The 19,997-nt window shown below is 38.3% G+C and overlaps 1 protein-coding gene and 1 long non-coding RNA gene across 5 annotated transcripts in view; both read left to right on the forward strand.

Moving 5' to 3' along the window:
• LOC147168694 (uncharacterized) overlaps positions 1-5,118 on the forward strand; it is a 34,223-nt gene extending 29,105 nt beyond the window's left edge. For both annotated transcript variants that reach the window (XR_015095947.1, XR_015095946.1), the window contains one exon: positions 485-5,118. This is a non-coding gene — a long non-coding RNA (uncharacterized LOC147168694). The remainder of the gene's footprint in view (positions 1-484) is intronic.
• Positions 5,119-7,514: 2,396 nt separating this feature from the next.
• Positions 7,515-19,997, forward strand: part of nlgn3a (neuroligin 3a) — a 168,203-nt gene continuing 155,720 nt past the window's right edge. For all 3 annotated transcript variants that reach the window (XM_086084636.1, XM_086084637.1, XM_086084638.1), the window contains exon 1: positions 7,515-7,826. The gene's annotated coding sequence lies outside the window, so the exon portion shown is untranslated. The remainder of the gene's footprint in view (positions 7,827-19,997) is intronic.

Below are 19,997 nucleotides of genomic sequence, written 5' to 3' on the forward strand. Positions count from 1 at the left end.
GGAAGTTGATGAATGCTCCAAATACACCTGTTTGATACATGCCACAGCTTAACAGCTTAATTGGAAACAGGTGAGTGTCATGATTCGGTATTGGTGGAGCCAATTTACAGGAGAGGGTGCTTTGGAAGTGGCTCTACCAAAATAGGGTTGAAAGGAAGCATTTCAAGACTTGCATGTGTCCAAAAGAAGACGCTTAGGACGTTTAACAGCTGTAATGTATATGCCAAGTCTGGAGTGGCGCTGTAGCGCAGCCACAGGAAATTAACGGAAAGCGTAGATGAAGAATCAGTGAAGAAGACGGACACTTTTTTTTTTTTAAACACTATTGCAATCTACATAACAAACATGGCTTTGCATGTATCAAAATAATGATTCAAGTACAACACTTGTTGAACGTGGGAATAAAGAAGATATTTTGCTGCGAAAGCATAAGCAAGCTAAGGAGGCTAACTACGTCACGGCTATCCGCCATTGTTGTTGACAGATGGTTCGCGCGCAGTCACGTGAGAATTGCCGCATACGTCATCAATCTGCTATAATGCGTCGTCATCCTGCTGCGACCATTACGTCATCGCTGGAGGAATATCCTGCATAAGGTGTCCAGGCGGAAGCGTACGGGGTGTGTATTGAAATCTTTCCACTCTGGAGCCCGGTTTCAAAAGTGATCCGTTTCAAGCTCCGAAACCCCGCTGTCATGTGAACGAACGGCTTCAACGGTAAGAAACGTGTGAAGATACATTGAAACTGGCTTTCGTGTGGACGGGGCCATAGAAGGAGCTTCTTCAAAAGGCACAGGAGTGGGTGAGGTTCACCACTTTCATAAGCAAATAGTCCAACAGTTTAAGAACAACACTTCTTCAACGTACAAAGTGCAAGAGTTCATCATCTACAGTCAATGATGTCATCAAAAGATTCACAGACCCTTAAAGAATCTCTGCACATTAAGCGTCAAGGCCGAAAACCAACACTGAATGCACGTGACCAGTTAAAATTCTCAGAAGAAGTTTTGAGGACCTCAGACTGAGGGCAGTTGCATAAAAGAGCGAGAAACACTTTGAATTCTCTTTTAAATGGTCTTGGTAAAATGTGAAATTCAGGTTTTATGGAAAATAAGGGAGTGCGTCACTAATTTTGTTTACATAATCTTTTGAAATACAAGTTTTGCTCCTGACAAAACTCAACAACAGTGACAATATAGTGTATAGTTGTGAGGAACTGAGTAAAAGTTCAACTCATCATGCGTTTGCTCCTGTCTGTCAAGCCATTTTCCTTGAGCTTGTAGTTGCCACAGTGGCTTAAAAGTCAAAACATACATCACAACTCCGGGGGGTGTCTTGAGACTTTACAGCCTGTCAGAGAGGCCTTTATCTTGACCACAAACACCAGTTGTGTGTATCACAAGTGCAACATAAAAAAGGCGTGATGGAATCAATCAAGGGGTTGTTAAATGACAGGCTCTTTGATGCAGGAGCAGGGGCCACACATGCATATGTGTCGAAGTGAGTCAGCGCCACGATTGGCATTCAGTTGAACTCCCAGAAGGATTTCAAGCAATAAATATGGAAATCTGCGCATGAGAGCCACTTACACATAAACAGACAGCAAGCTGTATAACATTAGCACTTTCTCAACTGGTGACTCTTTACTTTAGAATTTTACACTTCAAATTTAAATTTCTGATTTGTGGTATCCTGCCTACCTCTGCAACTTAAGCAAGAGTACTTCAACATAAGATGATGTGATAATGGGTAGAGGCGTGAGTGAATCATCTGGGCACAGTACATTTTGCATGTTAGATTTAGCATTTTTAAAACACTTGTGTTAGGAAAAGACCAGCCCAGCCCTCGGCACTTGGCACAAAAATATCCCTAAATCCCCACTCCCACCCTGGGCAGTGACACGTGCTGTGACTAACCCTGTTTCATGATTATGACGTTCAGATTATTGTACAGAAAAGCGTGTCTAAATATGCACACTATGGTGCTAAACATTCATTATTAGTATTATGAGCAGACATCAACAGCTTGAATCCACCTTGTTGTTATCAGCTTGGATTTAGCACGCACCTGAAAATGAGCCTGACGTGGGGTACAATAATCAACCTCATCCTGAGAGCCAACCTAGATAAAAAATAAATGTTTATGATAAGGAAGGATAAACAAAAAGTATGTAAGATTTAATTGGTGCTTAATGTGACATAAACTAAAGATAAATCTCTGAAAGTACACTTAAGACTCAACCGTAACATTAAAAGCAGAGCTTGTAGTGTAAAAACTGCTAGCAAGATTTGAATATAGTCTAATTTCACTAATTACCACAAGTCACCATTCAAATTAAAAGTCACAGCTTTAACAAAATAGAAGTGCTAGCATTACTAAGCTAGCATTAGCACAGTAGACAAGCTTATATTAGCTACGTGGTAGCATGACTTATTCGTAATGGAGTGTTACTATAAGATTAAATGGTAGTGGTTTGATGTTTAATTTTTAGCTAAATGTGTTATTATCAACTAAAAATCAAAAAGAGGTGATCAACTTGTCGAGCAGAGATGTTGCTAATTCCGCATCACTTCTGAATCCTCTCAGTTGCCCGTGGTCCCTTCACTCTGCTTCTATTTGTTAGTTTAATGCGTATTTGATGTCAAATGAGAGATGGGCATTGTGTTTATATTTTCACGAGGTAAATATTCTGCCATAGTTTTAGCAAGGCTCCTGAAGCCCAAAGTAACGCGTCATAATTCTGTGTTCATTCGCTTTTGCTCTCCAGTCAATTGAATCAGGCACTCCTGATTATCAATCATTTAATGATTATCATGTATACACTTTATTTATCTGTAATTAAATAGGCGTGTCTCGACACTCGGCAGTCATGCAGATAAGTGTGAAGTAACTCAAAAATATTCTGCGGTCAGATCTGTGTCTGTTTCTCTGTATGCGCTTAAACTTGGATTTGCAATCTAAAGGTTGAAGGGCATGAAAAGTACTGAGTATGATCATCACGGCCTGGCCGAGATTACTTTTTACTGCAGTCTCCGTTAATATCAAAAGAAATAAACAAATCAAGCTAAAAAAAAAAAAAAAAACTTAGCATAGTCAACTGAAAACAAACATTCCTGACTTGTCAAATATATTTAGATGGTCGAATGAGACCAAAGCTTGATTCTGAAACTTAATATTTATGTTTTTGTCTATAATAAACAAGGTTGCGAGTGTTGTTATATCTGACGCATCTGGCATGTGAGTTTGCACACGTACAATTCATAAAAACACATCAGTAGAGCTAACCTATTTAGATGAGATGCACAAATAAAGAACACTTTTTGGAGCTACTTTCTACATTTATAGTCACCGTTATATGATAAATCAATGGAATTGGAGAATTTGTTTGCTCGATACATCATACTATTAGCAAAACCACCACATAGCTGAAAACAACAGCCTATCTTTTAAACAGCATTTTTTACTTGGTGAGAATTTGACAGCTTTATGAATAAAATGCACTTTTATAGTAAATGTGTTCCAGCCAATCACTGATTCTATCACATAAAGAAGGAAATAACAAGATGCACTGCAGCAAAAAAAAAAAAAAAATTTAAAAAAGGAACCTCTTCATCATTGTTGTGCCTATGTGAGCTCTCTGCAGGGAGTGTATATATATATATATATATATATATATATATATATATATGAAAAGATCATTTTCAGACAATAAAGGTTTTGGCATTGTGACGTTCATCCTGAGTCCTGAGGCGTTGATGTTACTCTCCAGAAATCATCGAATCGCCACAGGCACCTCATTCATCTGCCTCGTGCCTTAAAGCTGACACTCGCCTTGAGAGCAAAATTGGGACTTATCTGTGCATACCTGTGAAATCTAGGCCTCCTCACCGCCTTGACATGTGACGATGAAACTTGAAGATTGCACATTTACGCCTTTTTAATACTTTAATTTGACATTATTTCCAGTAAGTCTATTCTAGATGCATATTTGTACTTATTATGAAATTAGATAGTATTTTGACAATATGTTTATTATTGTGCTTGTAGTTTCAATAGTCATAACAGTAGAGAATAATTCAATAATTGCTAAATAAAACTGAACACAAATCTAAACTGTGATGATCACTCATTATAAACGGGCCGCATTAATAATTACATGACAATATTAATCCTTATCGGATTTTACAATGGTCAGCAATGTCTTGTTTAAACAGGAAAACAATCAGCATTTCATTAGTCATAACAAAAAAAAATGTTGAAAATCTCTTCATTATTACATCTTCTCATCATGCAAATAAGCAGTTTTCATTCTTACGCATCCCCTCAAAGAAGGGAAAAAAAAAAAAAAAGTTCCTTTAGTGTTTATTGCATGTCTGTCCATTCTGGCAAAGGATTCCCATCAGTTTTTAATGAGTGCCTTGGGACCGTGCATGCTGGCTCTTCTACTGATTACAACGGCCTCCGAAGCAAAGTCAAGGACTTGATTGAGAAGGTGTTGCTGACCCAGTTCCAAGACACAAGGTTCTTATTTTCACACACTGTCACTGGTCAAATCAAATAAAGGCTCTCCAGCTGTTTTTCATGCCACTCATTTTTTAATACACGGGGAATAATCACGGTTCCGCTGCTGGTATGCCTCCGTATAATTTGCAATTTGCAAATCCCTTTGTGTTCGCTTTTCCATCAATGCATATTGTGTGGTTGATATGGACTCATACCTTTTCAGCAGTCTTTAGGACACTCATTGAAATACGTTGTAATATATCCTGGGCAATTATAGAGTATTGTACATAAAAATATAAATATATATTTTTTAACTTGGGTTTTATATATATAATCATTTTAAGTCACACTGCAGTCATTATTCCATCCATTTTGAACATCTGCATGCATAAAATATACAACATAAAATATTTTTAAATATAATGATTTCCCTTATGTTCCATTACATTATTGCTTTCAATTCTGTGAATACTAGCCTGAATATATTTTGCTGGTGTACTTAAAGGTAAACATAGGTGAAGTAGGTAGCTGTGTTTTTATTGCTTTGTAATACAGATGAATTCTCGTTACCGTCACAGTAAATGTACACGATGCAGGAGAAGTGTTATCAAGTGCGTCGACTTAAGTGGCAGACGCAACAATAGCCTTGAGTTCCGCTATTGGTGTTATGAATGTCATCTATTTGCATATGTAATGCAGATGAGCATTTTCATTAACTGGAAATAATACGATCGTTTAAACATTTCCACATTGAGATCATTTTAGCGTCTCCAAATTTGCAATAGCTTTATAATTGAATGAGTGAGAAGTGTAAACAGACACCAAGAAACTATGTCGTTAAGCATTTCAGCTACGTTTTATTACAAATTACAACATAAATGTTTGTGGGCACAAAATAATAATCATAATAACTGCCTGCATCAATTCAACTATGTTAATGATCTGCATACGGCTCATTAGTGGACAGCTTTTGAGAATGTATTCGAAGGCTGATGGCAAACTGTGGCGTGGATGGTGTGTTGACACTTAAAAATAATAATAATAATGTCATCAATTAGACTACCTTGACTTGACTATCATCACCTGCAGTGTCGATGTTGATTCAGGAAGAGGGGAGCAAAACAAAGTTCAAAGTTGCCAACAAGTTATAAAGAAACTTAAGCAGGATTATCCCACTGGAGCCACGAAGGCGTGAAGACGAAAATGCTTTTTAATCAAAACTGCCAAAGTTTCCAACCTTTTTTCACAATGACATCGCATATATGAAATCGACAACGGCAAGAGCCAGACGCAGTCGGGCTGCTGGCAGTGTCAGGATGACACTGGAGGAGGATGTTGTAGAGATGAAGTGGGGAATGGCACGAGTGGTGCTTTTCATCATGAAGACGTGAGTATTAAAGCAGTTGAAATGGTAAACGATATTAAATGTTGATTAATGTCCTTATCAAATTACACCAAAAGTCATCATAAGCTTCAAGAAGGATGTTAGGGGCTTAATCTATAGCTGAGGGAGATGGTAACATTTTCCCAAATTCACAATTTGTAGTTGATGATTAACATTCATATGACTGGGTGCGCCTGGCGGCCAGTCCAGGGTGGAGCTCGCCAACAACCTTAATGAAAGGGAAATGCTATCGAAAATTGATGGATGATTCAAGGCACAATGATCAATCATTGATTCCACAATGCCTACCACATCCGTATTCCATCCATCCATCCATCATTTTGCCCCTTACTAATTAATAACAAAATTAATATTTACAATAACTAGACAATGCAAATCCGAAGGAATTGTATGTGAATGCTGAAAGTGGAAAAAAAAAAAGTGGACTGATAATTAATAATAGTGAATGATATAGAAGAATGTGGAATGGTATTGGTGAAAAAATTGCAATAAGTTGGTGAAAATTTTTGAACTAACATGGAATGATAGTAAATGATGAAATGTGTAATGCTATTGAAAAATAATATAATGATTTTATGATACAGTGATGTGGAATGATATAGTTGAAAACGTGCAACGTTTGTGAAAAATATTATTTACAATACGTAGACAATTAAATTCGAAAGAAATTGTATATGATTGCTGAAAATGGAAAAAAATGAATGCTAGTAAATTATATGGAATGATGTGGAGTGATAATGAATGTAATAATGAATGATATGGAATGCTATTGGTGAAAAATTAGCATTATAAGTTAGTGAAAAATGTGAAATAACATGGAATGATATGCAATGCTATTGAAAGAGAATATAATGATTTTATGATACAGTAATGTGGAATGATTAGTAGTAAATGATGTGGAATGATAATGAATGTAGTAATAATGAGTGATAATGAATGATATTATTATTATTTATTATTATTATTTAATTTAATTGTATCTCTTTCTATTCTGTTGTTTCTTCCTTACTGTAACTGCAGCTGGACGGAGTCCAGGAAAAAGTTCCCCACGGGGAAAATAAAAGTATATTGTATCGTATCGTATATAGAATGCTATTGGTGAAAATGTGAAATGCTATGCAATGATATTGAAACATGGAATGATGTTGAAATTATTGAAATAAATGGAATGGTTTAAAATGAGAATGATATAGAATTATGTTTAAAAATGGGAAACCTGGTGAAAAAAGGAATTTGTTGGTATGTGGGAAGTTAGATGAAAGATTAAATGAACAATGCAAATCTGTTGAATGGCATTGGGTAAAAAATATGAAATTGTGGGGAAACAAAATTTGTATAAAAACAAAGGTGTGAATACGTTGATATTGGGATTATGTCAATCGGATGAGTTATGTAGAAGGAGATAAACGTCAAAAATATGGGCTGCATAACAAAGAACAGTAATATGTGCAGTGTGCACAATAACAAATATTTGGAATGAGAAAGTCAGCGCATATAGTTGTAAGGCATCGAACCTGCGCTCTTCCCCGTGTATGATGCGTGTGCCCTTGGTTACCTAGTAACTCTCCTCTCCGGCTCCAATTGGCGCTCGGGAGGGAGAAGGCAGCGGGGTCGCGCCGCGCGTTCTCGCCAGCCTCGAGTCGAGGCGAAAGAGCATCCACTCCAGAGGCAGGCGGACTGAGAAGGGGGGAGCTTTCCCGCTGGAAACAACTCGCGCGCTCTATAGACACCTTTTCGGAAATGACAGCGGGGAGAACGGATTGAGACTTGCTGCACTGGAGGCTTCTTTCTCAAATATATATATATTTTTTAAAGGACCATTTTAGGGATTTGGAGTATACCCACGTAATTTGTTTTCCATTTCTTTATTGCAAAGACAGACGCACGGTTATGGGGGGATTTACATCCGGATTGTGCAGGTGAGACATTGCATGACACTCATTAATGAGCAGCGTGTGCACTGTGTCTTTTTTGTTGTTGTTGTGGGAGGGTGGGAAAGAGCCCAAGTGATGTTTTTGCAACGCTCGGTGCATTCTACTTCCCAAAGCCATTCTTGGGTTGGAACGCGCTGCCCCAACGTAGGATGCATGCAGTCCCCTTTCTCTCCTTTTTTCTTTTTTTTTTTTTTACCCCATGCACGGCGTCTGACAAATAATGCTGCGTGTCGGGATTTATGCATGCTTTGCGCTTATTGTTCCCATTGCGAACACTTGTTACTTTGAAAAAGACACAATGCGTGTGCGTGATGGAGGTGTGACGCACGAGCTCCCACACTATTGGGGGGGGGGGGGGGGGTTACTGCAGCCACATGAAAGAAGTTCAAATAGGCGGTTAAAATCCCGCCGTTAAATTCTGGGTCGTGTCAATTTCCATAAAGCATTTGTTTTGTACACTAAACATTTTAATCAGCTTTAATATGTCACGTTTCTGTTTGTTGCTACATAAATAGCCTGCTCGATTCAAATGCCTATTTAAATGCATGTGGGATCTGTTATTTAGGGATAATCTGCCCCTGCGAGCTAGGATTAATATATTTATTTGATCAATGTGGGAGAATCAATGTATTATTTCCATGCTCATCACTTGAATCCTCTGATAGATGGATGCCCAGTCTGTGGCTCGCCTTAAATTAGTCACTTTTTTGCCATTTTTAAGTTGCGGGGGGGAGAAAGGTGCATGTTGCTGAGAATAGACTGCAGAATAAGCTGATGCAAGTTTAAAGGCAGTGGGATGCTGCAGGCTGCATATGTCTGTCTACTTTCCTACTCCCGGAGAAGCCTGGACACAACAAGCTCAGAATGCAGAAGCTGTGCCACACATTCAAATAATGTAGCTGTGAGTAATGGGTTCCAAACCGGAAACGAGACCGTGAAAATGTCAAATGCTCTTTGTCATTGTGATTTAGTTAGAATGAGCAAAACAAGAGAGGCCCTACTCGATATTTTCATTGCTGTGGATTGGCATTTGACCATTTTATTTGTCAGCTATTAATGTTCAAGTAGTTGATTGGTAGTTAGATTAAAATTCTGAGCAAAAAAAATGTTTTAACAACATAAAACATCTAAAACCAAATATATATATATATTATTACTTTTAAAGCATCCGCCTAAACCTGTGGATATACATGACACAAAACTTTCGCTAACACCTGCTTGGGAAAATATATTTTTACTATGTCACACTAAATCGTCTATCATCACAGTTCTCTTGCTGTTTCTTTAATTTAGGTTTCGGCAATATATCGCGATATTACGGCGCGCAATTATCGAATCGATTCGATATGTGGCTGAATCAATTTTTAAACATACATTTTTTTATGGGAATATTCAACAAAACGTCTTACTTAGGTTAGGATTCACACATTAAGCATGAAAGAATGTTATATTAATGGAACATTAAGCCTTAATATTTGATTTCAGTGCTGTTCAAACATGAAACCTGTTTGTTAAATGCAGTGGCTCAGTTATAAGCCTGAATTTTCAGATAAATAAATACATTTTCATACAAACCTTACAGTGTACATGTACAAGTTCACTGATTAGCATTTTCTAAATGTGAGTAAAAAAAAAAAATCGCAATAACCAATTTATAGATTCGCATCGGGATTAATCGGTATTGAATCGAATTGTGACCTATGAATCGTGATACGAATCAAATCGCCAGGTACTAGGCAATTCACACCCCTAGGTCATATAGAGATGGGGGACTACCGATACTAGGAATCGGGTACTCATGGAGGCTGCAGATACCAGTCCCCGATACTTTAGACAAACCAACTCTGACATTGAGTAAGACCTCCTTGGCAGTTGTTGGCGCTATACAGCGGCAGTTTGACTAATTGGTGAATCAATTGCCGTCAATTATTATATATATATTTATATTAGAGCTGTCAAAATTTGTAATCAGATTAATCACATCTTAGAATTTTGATTAATCACGATTAATCGCTTAATTAAAAAGGCTTTTTATCAACTTTTTTTGCCTGCCATTTAAAGAGCACCTGTTATGTTTTAAATCTTTTGACATTTAATGTTATGAGGACGTTTTCAACATTTTTTGATCCACTGAACACGCTCATCCTCCTCTTTTTCCTAATCAGTTAATTACTTGCATAATTTAAAATGGGAAAAAAATGGTTTGACATGAACAAATATTCTGAACGTCATACGCAATCATTTATTAAATGCTTTAGTTTAATGCATGCAGTTATGTTTATTGCTCAAACACAACCTGTGCTTCCGTTAACGTAACCATCCGCTGTCAGCTAAAGGATCATTTGCGATAATACATGATTAATGCGATTAATTTTTGTGATTAATTAATTAGATAACACTTTAACTCTGACATCACTAATATATGTATGTGTGTGCTTTCAAACAATTAACATTTTTAAACTAACTAATCAAACACACTTTCTGCAATTAATCGCATTTAATCACATTTTTCTGCTTCTACATTTTTCTTCAAAGCTTGTCACAGATATTTACTTGAATAAAGTCTTGTGAATAAAGTCTTGAAATCAAAAGTAAAGTCTTCAAATCGAACTATTATACAAAATGATCATAAAAAACTTAAATCATACAATTCTCAGAACTAGTGTTTGAGTCTCTTTTCCGTATTCCCCATTTTCCACCACTTTGACATCCTTTGACTTTGCATTGTCAAAAATCACATAAGCTTCATTTACCGCAAACAAGGCGATCACTGTTGAATCCGTCGTCGAATAAATTCCAGGAACAGAAGCCGCCGATTGTGTTCATTTTCCAGACAGATTGTCCTCCAGTGGACTGGAAGGGCCGGGCGGGCTAGCAAGAAGCAGCCGACGTGTGATCCCCGACAGGCGCGCGTGCTCTCCCGCTCCTGAGCCCTCGAATGACGTTTCAGTGCAGTTCAAAGTGCGCCACTTGTTGACATGAGTCTCCGCAAGGAAAAACCCAATGAGCCTCAGTGTGCCGCAAAGGTCATCCGGGCCTCATTCTTACCTGAGCAGTTTGTCTGGGCCTGATGTGACACGGCTGAGCCGATATCGCTCTCTGGACTGCTGCACTTGCGTTTCACTTTCATCGTATTATTGCTCCCCAATCTGCTTGTGTGGGAAGGGCGATTGTGTGCACGTTGTGTGTATGCTGTTGTGCAGATCTGGGGGTAGAATGTTATTTTTGTTTTCCAATATTCTTCATTCTGTTTGACATGTTGTCTTGAAGATGCTGGAGAGGAAATGAATAATTTCCCAAATGCATACTTCTGACCGGAAATATGTGCGACTGATGTTTGTCCTACACCTTTGCAGAAGTCGTTCTTTTGTCACTGCTTGCTTACATGACATAAAATATAACACAATGTAATGGAAGTAAAATGAAAAATTATACTCCTCTCCAAAAGTATTGGAACAGTAAGGACTCTTTTAATTTTGCTTTTATCTAAAAGTAGGGACGTTCAACACCACTTTCTTTTTTGGTCTCGATACTGTCTTGACTACAACACTACTAACTCATGTTCTCCCAAAAATGTATAAATATTTTAAATGTCACCATGGTCCCAAAACGTATATATATACGTTTTTTTTTATGCTAGAGCATACAGACGGCTTTGATGCAGCCTCTAAAATGAAGAGAACGCTTAAAACAAAGGTAGTTATTACAAAAACGGCCAGCAGGTGGCAGCAGAGTTTAAGAGATCAACCAGGGCCACATTGCAACACGCTCTTTTTCCAAGTGTTTTCAAAAGGTTTGTGAATAATGATGAAACTTAGTTATATTCTAATGCTAATTGCTGCAAAACTAAAACAGACAGAAATATACTTTTTTTTTCCTGATGAAAGAAGAGACTAATCTTTCTTTTGGTAGGTTCCATGTTTTTATAGCAATAGAACACAATATTCTGTGGGCCTTGCAAAATCAGTCAAAATCCAAGAAAACAGCCGGGAGCGAAGGGGGTTGCTTCAGTGAAAAAGGCTGGGTGTGAATGAGCTAAGCATCAATATTACCTTTTCAACGTACATAAACTTATCAAAATTGCATCTTCTTGGGCAGATGAGAGGATGGCCATGTATACAGTTCACTTTGACACGTTGGTATCGGCCACCTTTTGTGAGTACTGATATCTTAAAGCTCATATCTCACTAAACTGCGAAGGTTTGCACCTGTTCGTGAAAGTCTGGATTTTTTTTGTTGTTTGTTTTTTCTTGTTGCCAGGAAATGTTGAACATGTCCAAAATATAGAATATTTGGCAGGTAATTTGTGTGCTCAACGGTTTTAGGTCTGGGGATTGACTTGGGCAGTCAAGAACCTGTTTTCCAGGACTGTTTTGGGTCATTTTTGCTGCACGAGGGACCTTCAAATCAGTGTCTTTCCTTAAATTGGCAGTCAATTGATTTTGGAAGTTCCTTTATTGTTGCCATCTAAACGGTCAATGAATATTAATGAGTCTGTTTTAGAAGTACAATCCAGGTCAACTGGATTTTTTGGGGGATCATGAGCAGTCTGTTCTTTTTGGAAAATCTCAGCCTTGCTTCTGAGTGATTCACAACTTCAAGTGCTGTTTCTGTATTTGTGTCCACAAAGTCTTCTGCCAACAGTTGATCATAACATCTTCACTCCTGGACTCTGGAGATGGTTGCTGATGTCACTGACAATTGTTTTGGGTCTTCTTTACAGCTCTCGCAATGTTTCTCTAATCAACTGCTGTTGCTTCTGTTATCTACCTTGGCAACATTTCTCACTACAAGTGTTTTTTTCCCTCTCTCGCTCTTTCTCTCTCTCTTCAGCAAATTTCAAATGCTTATATTGGCTCTGACCAGTGTTTGGAAAATGGCTATGATTGATTTCCCATCTCTTAGCTTCACATTTGCTTGTTTCTCCCACAAAGTGGTTTCCATGTGAGTGTCACCTCTATGTAGCATACACGCAAATGCAAAACCTAAATCTGTAACTCAGCAGAGACATTCAGCCTAATTTGACATCACTGATGTATGATGCAGTTAGTTACCTTCGAGCCACGGACGACTTGAGATAAATGTATTTTTTTAGTTTAGCTGGTTTGCATTTTATTATGTCATAATTGATTATTGAAATCTATTAATTTCCAGAGGAATAGTTTACATCTGCATTGTGATTGCTTTAATTGATTGTTTCAGCCTAAATAGATTTTGCTGGTATACTTAAAGGTAATTGTGGGTCAGTTGTTAATGAAATGGGAAGTAGCAAGCAAAAGACACTTTGTTGTATTAGCAAAATGGTCGTGGAACAAAAATAGGCATCAAATCTGCTCCACATAACATTTAACAGATATTTTACATTGTTCATGGCCCAAAAACATCTCCCCTGACTAACAGGTTTTCTCTGCCAACGACCAGTGTCTGTTTAGTAAATATTATTTTGGACTTCGCCTGCTCTACATCTAACTACAAAACAGATGTCACGCAGTATGCCGACACTTGCTTTTGGCCACAATTTATCATATATTTATTTATAAAATCAGATAATTTACACACACACAAAAAAAAAACTGGTCCATCGTGCTGAATTAAGATTAGGGATTAATAAAATATGCACCGGCACTGAGGAGCTATTTTTGATTGTTTTCCTTTTTGAGATTTAAAAAATGCATCACATAATCTTTCTGTGATGCATTGCTGAAAGACAAACATGACAGCAGCAGAAGGAAAGCCTTTACACAATCCTAAACTGGCACGCTGCAGAGTTTTTATTCATAAATCAGCCCTTTCTTATATGTATAATGACATACAAGAAAAAATCTGAAGTCTTGTCACTCCCCGCTTGACCAATTAATTAATCATGTGGTAGAGGATTCCATGAGTTGAATTTAAATATTAGTAAAGGAGTTTGAGTCCAATGACTTACTGACCAACAGGATTGGTGTTTGACCCAGACTTGAAACACTGACTATGACTAAGGCATGGGATCCTTCTAACTGGACATGCCACCAATGGCCACATGACTAATCAGGGCTGTAGTCAAGTCCACCTTTATCGAGTCAAGTCAAGTGTGAGTCCACGGGGTCCAGACAGAAAAAATAAAATTTCATGACCACAAAATAAGAGAAATTTGCTCTTAAAGTAGCACTAAGGAACTTTTCAACCTTTTATCAAATATTTTCATAACTCTTCTGATGAAACATCGACTTAAAACGAGTTGAATGGTATTTTTACCATTGCCTAAGGGGGTCTGTATCATTTTTACTGCCACTAAACAACTTTGAGGAGGATGTTAGGAACACTGTCATGCAAAAAGCTCCAAATGTGCTGACCGCTTTATGGCATACGTCACTTCCCCCTTTACAAATTCGTTACAAAGACAGAAGTCAATTTGAATGTCGTGAGCTCAAAAATGACGCAATGCGCTTGTCCTCATGAGAAACGTGGTTTTCCTTCAGGCATAACATTACCAACTTTGTCCATATGGCGGCGCCATATTCAACGTAAATGTAAACCTTAGTGTTGCATTAAAGAAATACCAGCGGGCGGTGGCTCACCTCTTTTTGTGGTGCCTCTGCACTGTCGAACAAAGTTTGACGTGATGCTGTATGTATCCGAAAATGTCGTCTTACAGAATCCGGAGGTTGCTTCATGTTTGTTTTTTTAAGACGTTGTGGCTAATGCAAATTCTTGATGATTGGTAAAACCAAATCTTATAACCCCACTGTTGTCTGAGAGGATTGACCTCCGTCAGGTTAACCAATCAGATGGCTTGCTGCCAAGTAGCCATGGTTGTTACCAAGTGGCCAACGTCAGTGCTGGTCTATCTTGATCATCTGAAAAACTTTAGTTTCTTTTAAAGGAACATAGTTGGACTCGGTCAAGTTGAAAAATATATATGTTGCCAAAGGCCGAGGCCCAGACAAGTCCGAGTCAAATCTGAGACAACAACAACAACAAACGTGCCGAGTCCGGACTCGCACCACAGCCACTGTGACTAATCATTCCACTTCTGAAATTATTTGTCAATGGATGTCTGAGGAGTTAGTGCCCTCTACAAATCAAGGTCTGTTGAGTTGAAAAACTGTACAGGTACAGCGTTGGGCAAAAACTCTCTCAAACACCATTCATTTAGAATAACAGAGGTGGACTTCCCGTCAGTATTGACGGACTGTCAGTCGGACTAAGCACTGGCGGAAGTTAGTTTTCATCCGTCAGTGTAATCATCACTAACCGGGTCAAGAACCTCTCAGACAAATGACGGCCCAACTAAATTTTGTAAAATGCCCACCTCTGCTAAATAGCCTCCTTCTGTTCTGTAATACTTTGTTTTGTGTCACTGAAATAAAGACCTTGTATTTGTTAGAGGTGACACCCTGTCCGTTTGTTTTGAACACCCTCTTCTTAATCTCCGTTATTCCAATTCTGATTTGTTCCACTAAATCCAGCCTGAAAATGCCGACACGTGACCGCAAATCCACTATTAAAATGATGCGCATGAACACAACCGTGGAGGTCAAAGTTAATGTGACGGTGCGTTCCTATCCTCTGTCAATTCACCAACTACTTATCCTACCAAGTGATCGTTAAGCCCCCTTTTCGATCTCATTCTTTTTCTTAACACGGTGCGAGTATTGTGTGGATCTGGCAGGACACAGTGGCCGGAGCCCGTCTAATTCATGGGATAAATTGGTGGAGATAAGACCTGAGTCAGTACCTCCATCCTTCCATAGATCCCCTGGGGCTGGCTCTTAAGAAGCTTAGTAAAAGCCTGTCCTATGAAGACATGACATGGAGCTGGCTAAATGGACCATGTTGGAGTGTCTTCCATCAACCTAATATTCATATATGGGTCACCATTGCGCATTGTTATCCCTTTCAATGTATTTGTTCCTTGCTGTGATTTTGGAGTTTTTCAGGAGACTTGGACATCAAGGATAGCGGGTATATTAGTGAGGGCTTAATACAGCATCACTAAGCTGACAAAACAACCACGCTGTGTAAAACGATGAGTCTGTGCTACCGAATCAATAATGAATGCTGGTTTACTCGTAGTAAGCGAACAAGGAAAAGGCTCCCCTAGAGTCACTGGGTCACACACACATGGGAAACAATTAGCAGCTTACTTTCTCGCCGCATTGCCGCAGTTCTTTTCTTCCTTTTTCTTTCCAGTTGCACGCTCCCCCCCCCCCCCCCCCTAATTTTTCTCTGGGGTCCAAGCAGCATGTCGGCGCTGCTGTTGAGAAATGACAGAAACTAGCAGGAGTGTCATATCCAGCCACAGCTACAAAAGGCGACGTCAGGTCCCGGTGATGCATGTGTGGCCGTGTGAAGTGGTGAAGCGTGGTGACAGATAGGACACCGGTCGTGCGGGTGTGTGTTAACCTCGTAATGATGACAGATTACAGATTTAAATATTTTAAACCTCATAGAGCACATGGTGCTGCTGATGAGGAGCGGGGAAATAGCTACAGTAATGCCAGAGATTAATAGCGATCTTTCCACATTCCTGCTTCATCACCAATGGTGGACTAGCATAAAAATACAAAATAAAAACATTCTTGTACACTCTTTTTCTTGAATGACATGCACTTTCTTGTGTTTAGCACCAGGGTCGTACATTAAGCCTTTTTGGGGGGAGTCATTTTGTGGTAGCCCTGCTCGAACCGGAACTATTATTTCATGTATTTAAGCCCTTAAGAAAATATAACTTCTCAGTTACTTTGTTTGCATGTTATGGAGTTTTTTTGCAGTATAAAATCTAATTGAATATTCCAACTATTGGATATAATGACGATCAGGTTCCCTTGGCTGTTGTGAATTATCTGTAATTTTGTAAACAAATTTGCAGCAGTAAACATGACTTTTCTTTACCAACACCTCCGTTTGAGTTAATTTGTGTTTATTTCATGTACAAAGTTCAACATAGAACTCTAAAACTCCATTCTTACTGTCCACCACTCTTATCAAACACTAAAGATGATGACGTATAATTTTAGGACAGCATTTCAGAATATGTGTGCGATAAATTGCTTTTTCAAACAACACCTAAAAATTCTAAGCCCATTTTGCTTTTTGTATGGAATAATAGAAAAGAAAACATTTGTGTTGTCCAAAGAAAGGCATCTAAAACAAGAATGTGTTGCTTTGTTTTTCAGTGTTTACCTTTTGTCAATATGCAATCACTCCATATTATTCGTGAAAGTAAACTCTCCATATCAGTATTTTACTTGCAAATATGTCTTGACAAAAATGTGGACTTGTTGTTACTTCAGTACTTTTGTTGTTGATATTTTTTTATTCTCCGGCCACTGGGGGAACCTGCCGAACAAATAAAAATATATGTGTGCTATAAAAGCACGCGAGCGTGACAGCTCAATCATTGTTGCCTCGCATAAAAGGACCTGCAGTTTACACAGCACCGAGTCATTCACAGGTTTGTTTCACCTTAAATGTTCTCTGCTTTCCGTCGGACCCATCTCGATAAATCAAGTGTAACGTCAACGTCGAGTCATGTATACATTTTACAGGCCATATTCCGTCATGTAATACTGAGGACAGGTCCGAGGGGTTTAACATATCTTCGCTCCAGCTCACGTTCGCTCACCAATGCAACATATTGGCACCATTCAGAGATTAAAAACACCTTCTTCTTTTGTTTGTCCCTGTGTGAATGGTGGCACTTGACGCCGCACACCTGGATTACTTTAGCGTTCAAATTTATATGTGCCTCAGTTCCTGACAGTCAGCACAAAATAAAAATGTGGTTATATATCGTGCCCGTGCACAAATTTAATGACACAGGAATATATTAAAATAGTCAAATACACTGGGAAATAAAATGAAAAAAGCAACCTAAGTTTCTCCGGCTGTAATGGCACTTACCTCCCCCATGGACAGCAACAGAAGCGGCAGAATTAAAGGCGTCGACCCAATTTAACAAGGACAGAATAAATAAATGACTCGAGAAGGGGAACACACAACAAACTTTTTATTAATTAATGTTTCACTTTTTGATATTGGAGGCTACACTAAAATAACATGATGCCAGGTAATTATTATTTAACAGGTTTTGCCGACTTGTAATTATGATACAAAAATAATAAATGCAAAAATATTTACCAGTGCTTAACTGACCCTACGATGTTTTTTTCTTCAACAAATAGAAATTATACTTAAAAAGCTGCTGATTGTTGTTTATTTTGTATTGTTTAGTGATTAAAAAAAGGGAGATTGATGTTGTACTCTCCAACCTTGTTGACACTGATTCAATTACCAGTTGGGTCATTGTTTTCCAAAGTAAAAACAGATGATTGCAAATGTTTTATTTTGATTAAACACAAAAGACAACTAGTCGACTTTCAGGAAGGACAACTGAAATCAGTGATTCATTACTGTTGAGAGGCTGAAATCAGAGCATTTGGACCATTTTAAGTTCATTTTTCATTTCAATCATTTATTTCATTTATTTGTAAAAGAATTAGACAATATAAAACAATATTCTTCATCGTTTAATGAAAAGGAGCAGAAAGAAGACACGTCTTGTTGTTTCTCTCAACAACTGCAAAAACTAATAATAATAATAATCATTCATCAAATTAAATTGAGAAAGCTAGTCTCAGAGTCACATCTGTACTTGATTATGATTTCTGACATTCGTTACAACAAAAATAACATTAGCATAATGTAATATTAAGATTGTTTCAATCTCTTTTGAATATTCAATGGAAACGTTTTGTTATGCGCCTTTAACATAATTTGCAAAATGGCGTAATCTACCATTATTATTAAAATTATTATTATTAACATTATTGTTAAAATGTATAAAATTATTTAAATTTGATATTCCATGACTTGTCAATTACTAGCTCCAAGTCCACCAAAACATCACATGATGGCAAAAACATGTACACGTTAGATAGAAACAAGGAATTGTTTGAGCAACAATGATAAGATCTGTGATGCCCGTTGTGTTATTTTGGTCGAAGGAAACATGAATAGAAATGCTCGATTCCCTATTCTCCTAATGGTACCATGTTTTACAGTGCGGAGGCTTCTTAAATGCCCCCTAATGACACTGTAAACCCTCCACCTTAATAGTATACCTGCTTTGGGATCGGTTTATTCTAGTGCTTACAACGTAGAACTCCTCCTCCTCACAGTGTTCTATTTATATCCCTGCAGTCTTGATGATAGCTTCCTGATAGCATTCCACATATCAAGCCTTAGAGCCAATCTGTCTACATTCCACCACATGCTTCACTATCATAACTTTACTATACATGCTATGTACAAACAGGTTCCATGAAAATGACCTATTGTTTGAGTTGTAAAAACATTATGTACTGCTGAAATATACATTCAGAATTTCATTTCCTTTGGCTGCCACAGAGCAAATTAAGAGCTAGAATCCACACGGAATAGTTTATTTGACCTAATACGTTCTGTTCGCTGCGGCTCATTACATTGATACAGATCCCAATTCACCTGAAAATCTGGGTCATTACAGAAATAGCCTTGTGGCTTCCTCTCCCAAGATGGCAGCTCTGATGAATTGGTGGCTGTAGGTCACGATGACAATGGCTTGAGTAAAAGTACAGCCTGACAGTTTGATGAGCCTTGCGGCGGCTTGGGAAAGTTGACTTTTTCCAGAGTTTGGGCAGGGTGGGCGAACTCGTAAGACAGAAGGGATCCTCGAGGCACTTAACTGATCCGTTAAGTCGCAAAGATTTGAGCGGTTTTACAAAAAGCGGCCACAAGAAGTGCTGCAAAATCTGTAATCGCATAAGATATGCAGAATGTCGTCATTGTGTAGGAACGTACTCGAAAACACGTGGCGTTTTTTTTTCACCTTGAGCCTGAGTCAAACTTGGCAAGTGTCTCATGTACTATTGTTGTGTCCCTTGAGGGATTACAACCTGAAGGTGAATTTGGCAAGATCGACTCGAGGGTTTGAGCTCTTTCAGGGGCTTTTGGGCCCTCTGTGAGTTTGAGCTGCTCCCATAAGTACAGGTGTTGAATGACATAATGGTGGTGGGCAGCTCAGTCCTGAATCTGAAGCGCAAAATGATACGGTTGGGATAGAAATGGTTCTGCGAGAGTGGCAGGAAAGGAGAGCGGATCAGAGAGGATCGAGAGCAGGGACAAAAAGAG

Source organism: Leptonotus elevatus, chromosome 9 (genome assembly GCF_054856555.1).
Source record: "Leptonotus elevatus isolate MCC_2025b chromosome 9, RoL_Lele_1.0, whole genome shotgun sequence".
Lineage (NCBI taxonomy): Eukaryota > Metazoa > Chordata > Actinopteri > Syngnathiformes > Syngnathidae > Leptonotus > Leptonotus elevatus.